The following is a 10,069-nucleotide window of genomic DNA, read 5'->3' as shown; positions in this document are numbered from 1 at the left end:
TTATTTGCAACCCGCTTTAATGACCCCTAATAGCAACCGGTATAAGGCCTTATTTTTAAACTTGTGTAAATTGACCTCAATACCTCTGGATTGGCACAAAGCTGAACCCTTATTTTGCACAACCAGTTCAATGGTTCCCCTAACTACTTTATCTTACGTAGGAGTCTTGAAATTGTATGAGAACAGTGTACCAAAATTAAAATTAAACATTTTTTGTGAGGTCTTGAGCTTATTATCAAAAAATTGGACTTGATAATTGTAATAAGACTTGAATGGATAGTGTTTCATGATCAATACTAAGTCTATTAGAACTATTTGTAATAAAGTTTGGTGTCAAACTACAAAATGAAGTCGAAGTGGTCCTGAGAGAACTTTTTCAGAGAGCACTCTAAACTTAAATATATATATATATACACACACTTCAGACACTTATTTAGATATTTAAAAAATAATTATAATTATAAATCTGTGCAATCAAAAAACTAAGTCTAAAATTTGAAGCATATATTAACTATCACACCTTGGATAAAGACTCAATTCACTATTCAAATAAAACTGTGTTTTTATTAGATGTAATGGAGTGTTACGAATTAAATTTGATTATGTTTTTAGACATTAGTTTTAAGGGACCATTGTTTGGTTTAGTAGTAAAAACTGTCGACTATAGATTTGAGTCAAAGAGCAACTATTTTGAAATATATATATATATATATATATATATATATATATATATATATCAATCGTCTAATTCTCTCCTAAATTCATATGGGTAATGCCCTTTATCTTTATTACACATTTTAATTGTACTTATTCCGCTATAAATATATTGTAATAATTTTTTTATTTTATGGGGTACAAAATCCCATTAAATTGATGGGGAATAGAAAAGAAAGTAGAATGCATTTTATTATAAGCTTGAGTTCTTAATTTTTTTTAAAAGAATGCATTTCAAAATGAGGACTACTAAACACGGTTGTACTTGCGATTGTGGATTCGCAGTCGTAGTTCATATTAGATAGTTTTAAATGGATTTGACTTCTTCTTCTTTTACAGTTGTTTCAACTCATACGTGAGATATATATTTTGTAATTGGCTAATTTTATTGTCAAAACAAGTCCGATCAAGTTGTAATTTTCGGTTCAAAATTTCGAAGATTAAAGATTGGATGCGGATTTGAAGAAGTTCGAGTGTTCATATTTTACAACACTCCGATATGATAGGAACAATGATCTAAGAAGGTTGAGAGGTAGTAAGAACATTTAGGAAGGGTTTTGAAAAGTTTTAAACAATATTTTACATTCTGTCCATCTTGAACTGGTTCAAGATTCATCGAACAAGTTCAACTGGCCATCTTGAATCGGTTCAAGGGGGCTGAACCAATTCAAGAATCCGAGGAATTCTTTACTGGTCTTCTTGAACCGGTTCAACCCCTCTGAACCGGTTCAAGTAGTCCTGGTAGCATCAGGTTTCCAAGTTACCTTGTCTGATTGTTTCCTTTTTTATCCCAACTTCTTTTTAAGTCCTATGCACGAAATTTTTCATATTTTATGAGGAATTAGGACTTTGTAAACTCTATATAGACCTTGTTAGCATTCTAGGTTTATTTACGGCTTTAGGAAAAATCAATTCTATATTTTGAGAAAGCCTTTTAGATAAAAGAAAATTCAGAAAATCAAATCTAAGTGTTCTGAATTTATTTATAAGAGCACACACATATATTCATGAATGATTTAGTAGTGTTGTTCTCTATCTCATCGGAATTGGAGGTATATTGAAAATTCAGAGATTTCATATGAAGAGCAGGATTTAATTCGTCTATAATCGAGTTAAGATCTTGAAGAACAGAAATAAAAACGATCACACTTTGAAATGGTTAGAGCATTCAAGGTGTGTTGTCTGATCTACCTAGTACTTTTCTACAAATATCAAGCATAAGCATAAGGTCAAGTTGTTGTTAGACGGGGAGTCGTAAAGCCAGAGGATTGTTAGCAATTAGTGTTTGATAGAACTTTAGGGTGTGAGTCAGAGTCAAAGTTCGGTGTACTTTGTTTCAAACATAGTGGATAGTTTATGTATTTTATCAACTATGGTTTCCTCGCTAAAAATCCTGGTGCAATCTCTCTAAACTTAACTTGTTTTACTTTTCAGTATTTATATTCGTGATTATGGATGTTTAATTGATCATAGAATTTAATCAATCATAAATTGAGCAAGTTGACCTAATAATCAGATCTAGGTCATTAAAGGAGTTAATCACAATTAAAATCAACTAACTATTTCTGCACCCCGCGTAACTCTATTTTCACATCACGTGTTTATAGTCAACGTGTTGATTTTCCACCTTCTTAGTGACTCTTCATTAACCACTATTTTTCCCACTATCTTTCTCTCATTACCTTACAGACTAGAACGCTTTTAGACTCTGTTTTTATTTTTATTTTTATTCTTTTAAAGAGTTTTTGAACATGTATTGCATGTAAGCAATTCAACGATATTAAAGTACATGGTTCTAATGCATAAAAACTTAGTTTATAAAAACATACCTGCCATCTTTAGCAGTTTGAATTTGAGATGAACTATATCAGAAACACTCTTCAACCCTCTATTTTTTCCTGTGAAACTGACGATGGTTTCAGACCTTTCTTTCACGTATATATATAGAGGACTGGGACCGTCTCCAAAACCTTACTAAAAGGAGACATGTTGGTTCCATCAACCAACACATCCCTCTGTAATTAAATAACTGTTATAAAATAAACAGTGTTCATATGATACAACGTTACATCTCCTAAATATAGATAATTATAAAACAATTTAAATAAAAGTTAAAATTAATTATTATAATAAGATCATTGTATTCTTACATTCTCCCACTTGGTCTTATATTCATAATTAATCTTTATTTATTTATTTATGAAATATATATATTGAAATAATGTTGGTGTGTACACTCTAAATAAATTATCTATATTTAGAGAATCATTGTATCAAACAACTTTCATGAAGTCCTTACAAGTATACCAATATTGGATCAAGGACGTCATTATATTATTTAATAATATAGGACATCAATGGTCACAAACATTAATACACTCGACTTCAAGATTATACATAAATACTGCATGTGCTAAACAATAAAGTATTATACCATGCTTCGGTCCTACCGCGTCTCAATAAGGACACACCATGTCTCATAAATGACATTTATAATTTTCCATACACATGTGCACCAATATGGAAAACTAAATAAATAAGAATAATATAACATAAGAAACTGTGATCACAAATACAAATGTATCTACAACTAAGTAAAAAAACAACCTCCCACTAACTAAGTAAATCAAAGCTATCAATAATGCCTATACGAGCAACATGCTCACTATATAGCTTAGGCGGCAATCCCTTAGTCATGGGATCAGAAATCACTTGTTGTGTACTAATATGCTCAATAAACACAAGCTGGTTCTGAATCCTCTCTTTTACAACAAGGTATTTAATATCTATATGTCTAGATTTTCTTGAACTCTTGTTGTTCCTTGAATACATAACTGCAGCGGAATTGTTACAGAAAATCATCAATAGTTTAGAAATAGAGTCTACCACCATAAGTCTTGAGATGAAGTTCCATAACCATAATGCATGACAAGTGGCCTCATAACATGCAATAAACTCTGCCTCCATGGTGGATGAAGCTGTTAGTGTTTGTTTAATACTTTTCCATGAGATTGCTCCTCTAGCTATCATGAAGATAAATCCTGAAGTGGATTTCGTGTTATCCTGACAACCAGCAAAGTCAGAGTTTGTATAACCCACCACTTCAAGCCTGTCAATCCTTCTATATATAAGCAAATGGTTCTTTGTCTTTTGCAGGTACCTCATTACTTTCTTTGCCGCTCTCCAATGATCCATGCCAGGATCACTTTGGTATTTGCCTAGACCATGTGCAAACCTCAGCATACATCAAACTCCCAATTGCAGATGCATAAGGAATGTTTCTCATTTGCTCCCACTCTAGGTCATTTCTCGGACACTAGAATTTACTAAATTTATCACCTTTTACTATAGGGGCAATTCCACATTTACAGTGTTGCATATCAAATCTTTTAAGAACCTTTTCTATATAGGTTCTTTGTGACAATCTAAGAATTCCACGAGATCTATCTCGATGAATCTCAATACCAATGACAAATGAGGCTTCACTAAGATTTTTCATTTCAAAACTTTGAGATAAAAAATGTTTAGTCTCGTGTAACAGGCCAATGTCATTATTAGCAAGTAAGATATCATCAACATACAACACTAGAAAAATGAACTTACTCCCACTGACTTTCATATAAATACACTCATCAATAATATTTTTTTTAAACCCATATGAAGTAATTATCTCATCAAATTTTATGTACCATTGTCTTGATGCTTGTTTTAACCCATAAATAGATTTTCTTACCTTGCACACCATATGTTCTTTGCCCTCAATTTCATAACCCTCGAGTTGTTCCATATAAACTTCTTCGAGCAAGTCATCATTTAGGAATGCAGTTTTTACATCCATTTGATGTAACTCCAAATCAAAATGAGCTACTAATGCCATTATAATTCTAAAAGAGTCTTTCTTTGAAACAGGAGAAAAAGTTTCTTTATAGTCGATACCCTTTTGTTAAGTAAAACCCTTAGCAACAAGTCAAGCTTTATATTTTTCAACTGTACCTTTTGAGTCTCGTTTAGTTTTGAATACCCATTTACAGCCAATGGGTCTGACTCCATCTGGTAAGTAAACTAGATCCCAAACTTGATTATTTTTCATAGAATCTAACTTATCTTTCATTGCATCTAACCATTGTTGAGCAAAAGTGCTACTTTTGGCTTCTGAAAATGATAGTGGATCATCTTCTTCACCAATGTTGAACTCAATCTCTTGTAGATAAACTTCATAGTCATCTGAAATAACACTTTTCCTTTCTCTCCTTGATCTTCGTAATGGCATGTCAACTATTGGTTCATTTGAGATTTCTTCTATGTGAGGTGTTTGCCTTTGAGGCTCTTGATGACTTAAATCACCATCTTGCATGGTAGCGAGTGGGACAACTACATCATCCCGAGGAACTAAATTTATATTTTGATTTTCCTCAAATACCATGTGCTTGGGCTCTATACTCCCACCGGTATAACCATCCTCAATGAACATAGCATTTAGGGTCTCAATAAGTTTTGGTACTATATGATGGACAATAAAACCTATAACTTTTTGACATTTCTGGATATCATACAAAATAACAACTGATTGTTCTGGGATCAAGTTTCCTTTCATGTAGGTTGTATAATTTAGCCTCTGCTGCACATCCCCAGATACGCAAGTGATTTAAACTGGGTTTTCTTCTTATCCACAACTCAAAAGTAATCTTTGAGACTGCCTTAGATGGCACTCGATTTAGGATATATGCAGCAGTCCTAAGAGCTTCACCCCACAAAAAATTTGGTAAAGATGAATTACTCATCAGAGCTCGCACCATATCCATAAGAGTGCGATTCCTCCGTTCAGCTACACCATTTTGCTCAGGGGTACCTGGCATGGTGTACTGCGCAACTATACCACACTCCTATAGATACTTAGCAAACAGCCTTGGATTACGACCTGTATGATCGTGCCTTCCGTAGTATTCACCACCACGATCAGATCATACTACTTTAATTTTTTTATCAAGCTGACGCTCGACTTCTGTCATATAAATTTTAAAAATATCCAGTGCTTCAGATTTCTCACCAATCAAGTACACATAGCCATAACGAGAATAATCATCAATAAATGTTGTAAAGTATTTCTTCTCGTTTAGTGTAGCAGGAATGAAAGGACCACATATGTCTATGTGTATAAGCTATAAGAGGCCATTACTTCTAGTAGCACCCTTATGTCTAGACTTGGTTAACTTTCCTTTAGCACAAATAATGCATATGTCATAGTCTGAAAAATCTAATGTGTTCAGAACACCTTCTTTAACCAATCTTTCTAATCTCTCTCTAGAGATATGACCTAAACACCTATGCCATAACATAGAAGAAGAATCATTGGTAAAACCACGTTTGGTACTCACATTAAAAGACAAAAGAGATTGTGAAAAATTTAGGTCAAGATTTAGAAGATAAAGATTATCAATTAATGAACCAGAACCAATAAATTTGGAATTATAAAAGATATTGATATTACGATTACTAAAACGAAATTCATAGTTCAACATATCAAGTTTAGGTACAGAGATCAAATTCCTGGACATTTAAGGAACATACAAAACATCTTCCAACTCTAATACAAAACCACTACTAAGGATAAGATGAACAACTCTCACAGCTTTAACTTGTACTTCTACCCCCTTACCCATGGTGAGTGTCCTTTGGATGGGATTGATTTTTTAGCTCCTTATGAATCCCTGCAAGGAATTAGAAATATGAATAGTAGCCCCGGAATCAATCCACCAAGTATTTGGCGGAACAATGGCTAAATTAAATTCTGAACACACTAGACAATGGGTGCTACCTTTCTTTGCTAACCATTTTTTGTAACTAAAGCATTCATTTTTGACATGGCCTCGCTTGTGACACCAGAAGCATTGAACTTTCTTTTTCCCCACTTTATGTGCCTGACTGAGTCCAACATCATTAACCTTTGTACCCCTTTTCCCAATTTTCTTATTATTTTTCTTGACTATTTTCTGATCCACAATGTGTGCCATATAAGGTTTATTGTGTCGGGTTTGCTCTTCTTTTTGTGTACACATACTAATTAGTTCTGTTAATTTCCACTTATCTTTTTGCGCATTATAAGTAGTTTTAAAAATATTGAATTGTGCAGGAAGATAAGTCATAATAAAGTGAATAAGAAAAGAGTCACTAACTTCTATATCCAAAATTTTCAATTGACATGCAATATCAGTCATTTTCATGATATGCTTACGCACACCGCTAAGACCATCATATTTTGCGGTTACTAATTGGGTCATAAGAGTGCTAGCCAATGACTTAGTTGAAATAGTAAAATGTTATTCTAGAGCCTTAAGGTAATCCTTAGCCAATGGTTTATCAAGAATGGCACCCCTAATATATTTAGGAATATTATTCTTAATATACATTAGACTAAGTCTATTAGACCTGTCCCATTCATCCCATTTCTTTTTCACTTCTGCACCACTAGTGTCTGTAGGCTTAGGTGGTTCATCCTACCTAATGGCTAAGTCTAAATCCCCAAGTCCCAAATTAAAAATTATTTCATCTTTCCAGTCCGAGAATTTAGACCCACTCAGGGCCTTCACACATGGTAATGAACCAACTGCCATGTAATAATAATATAAAATATAATTCACATAAAATCAAAATAATTAAGGCCATAATTAAATAGTTTAATTGATGGGAAAACAATCAAACTTTCCAGAATCAATAAGTAATGACTCAAAATAATTGACTCCGAATGGGATCAACATCACATTCAACAATATTTCCTTTGGGCCAATATTGTTAAATTTTAGTCTCCCACTAATGAAACAAATTTCACCTTTGAGACTAATTAATCATAGATAATATAATATCAAAAATAAATTCCTTTGAGAATAGTATATTAACTATTATATATTTTACATTAATTATCTCAATTCGTTTAATTGGACAAATCTCAATAATCCACCTTTGGATTAGATTATTGCTCGTCTCAACTAAACGCAATTCCAATCCTTTAACTTTAGCAAAAAATATAATTTTACCAGTAGATCCAAATACTATTGAAATTGTCATAAATGTGACACTTTGGTGACTAAACACACATTCCAATTTCGAGAATATTTATGCTTAGGATTGTTAAATGATTTAATTTTTCCAAATGAATCCAATTTATATATACACAATATGCATCAATATAAACATGAGGCAATATGCATAATAATGTATATGTTGCCAATTTCAATACATTTATAAAATAATATCCAATTTAATTAATCCATTATAATAACTTTAATTGGCAAAGGATAACAAAAGTAAAAGAAATGTCATATTATAAGACTTTTACATCACTGTAGCATAGACATACACATGACCCATATATATATATATATATATATATATATATAACAACCTTTAGATCAACAATATTTATAAAACCATGCATTATTTTCCATCATTACTTTATTGTACAATACCTGGGTTAAACAATAAATATCAATATATAATCATTTGACATATGGACATATATTACTTATATGCGAAATTATAAACATATACTCAAATAGTAAAATTCATACTGTTTAAAATAATTACTATATATCAAATACCAAACAATGGATTTCAGATAAAGTTGACAAATATATATTTAGTATATTCTATACACATCAATATTCTATCTATTTTATTCATATGCATGAAATAGAGTGATAGACTTCAGAACCAATAATATATATACATATATTTATATATAGATATAGATAATACATATATATATACACACACACACACACACACACACAACCAACCGTGTCCAAGGCATGTTCAAATATCATGTCAAGTCAATTTAGGTATCTGGGTAGTGGCAAGTCCAAGTTCTACTCTTTTGAACATGTGACCAAGGTATCAGTCATGCCAATAAAATGTATGCAGCACAATTTCACTTCAAGTAGAACTGAATAAAATGTATGCAGTACAATTTGACTTCAAGTAGAACTGAATCATTGTAGAAATTGCTCATATGAATTTTAGATGTATTTTTTTATGCTCAAACCCAAAATATAATGAACTGTAATAACGGTGTCAATGCTTGGAACGGTGTCCAATAGATACAACCCAATATGCTGGACATAGGAAACAGAAACTTCTGCTTCATGCATGTGTGTACATATATATAAACGTGAGATGCAGAGTAATATAAAATTATTTCATCCACAATATATATCAGTGTCCCTTTTTATCTCAAATAGGTATATAACATACTGTACTAATAATATATACAACCAAGAAATTTCATACGCAATATCAAAAATAAATTTATGCATTAGAGTCCATGTGAGGCTATGATATCGCATGTAAGCAACGATATTAAAGTACATGGTTCTAATGCATAAAAATTTAGTTTAGAAAAACATACCTGCCATATTTAGCAATTTGAATTTGAGATGAATTATATTAGAAACACTCTTCAACCCTCTATCTTTTCCTGTGAAACTGAGATGGTTTCAGACCTTTATTTCACGTATATATAGAGGGCTGGGACCGCCTCCAAAACCTTACCAAAAGGAGACATGTTGGTTCCATTAACCAACACATCCCTCTGTAATTAAATAACTGTTATAAAGTAAACAGTGTTCATATGATACAACGTTATATCTCCTAAATATAGATAATTATAAAGCAATTTAAATAAAAGTTAGGATTAATTATTATAATAAGACCATTGTATTCTTACATTGCATTTTTAGTATTTTTTGTAACGATCCAAACCTGAAGTCCGAATCACTAACCGGGTTCTTATCCGAACCTGAGAACGCCCATGAATAAAACGGTTAACTAAGGCATGTAAATGAATGATATGACTCTAAAACTAATGTAAACTAACCTCAATATATGAGGAGTAGTCCGAACTGAACACTCATTTTACGCAACATACCCTACCCTAACTACTAACTACTAACTATGTAACCGGTTCAAGGATGCCCCTAACTACATAACATCGTAGTATCCTCCAAATTGTTTGGGATAATATGCGAAAATTAAAATTAGGCATTGTTTGTGGTGGGATCTTGAGCTTATTTGCCAGACATGAACTTGATAATTTTAAAAAGACTTGAAGTGGATGGTATTTAATGATCCTTGACAAGTCCATTTTTGGTGTAAAACTTCAAAATGAAGTTCCAAATGTTGATAAACTTTTTTCACATACCAATCTAAATTCAATTTCAGTATTGAGGATCTCAGCTCTTTAATAAGTCTTTTAACACTAATTAGGTTACTAATTAAGTTAATAATGCATAATGAATTAATGAACTTAGTTCTCTGTCCAATTCAATCACATATATAGCCTTATGCCAAGTAAGATTCACGC

The sequence above is a fragment of the Cornus florida genome, unplaced genomic scaffold (assembly GCF_030987335.1).
Source record: "Cornus florida cultivar Cherokee Brave unplaced genomic scaffold, ASM3098733v1 CherokeeBrave_3.0.0_Hap2_Chr07, whole genome shotgun sequence".
Classification (NCBI taxonomy): domain Eukaryota; kingdom Viridiplantae; phylum Streptophyta; class Magnoliopsida; order Cornales; family Cornaceae; genus Cornus; species Cornus florida.
The sequence above is the reverse complement of the archived record's forward strand: the minus strand, read 5'-3'. Positions refer to the sequence as shown.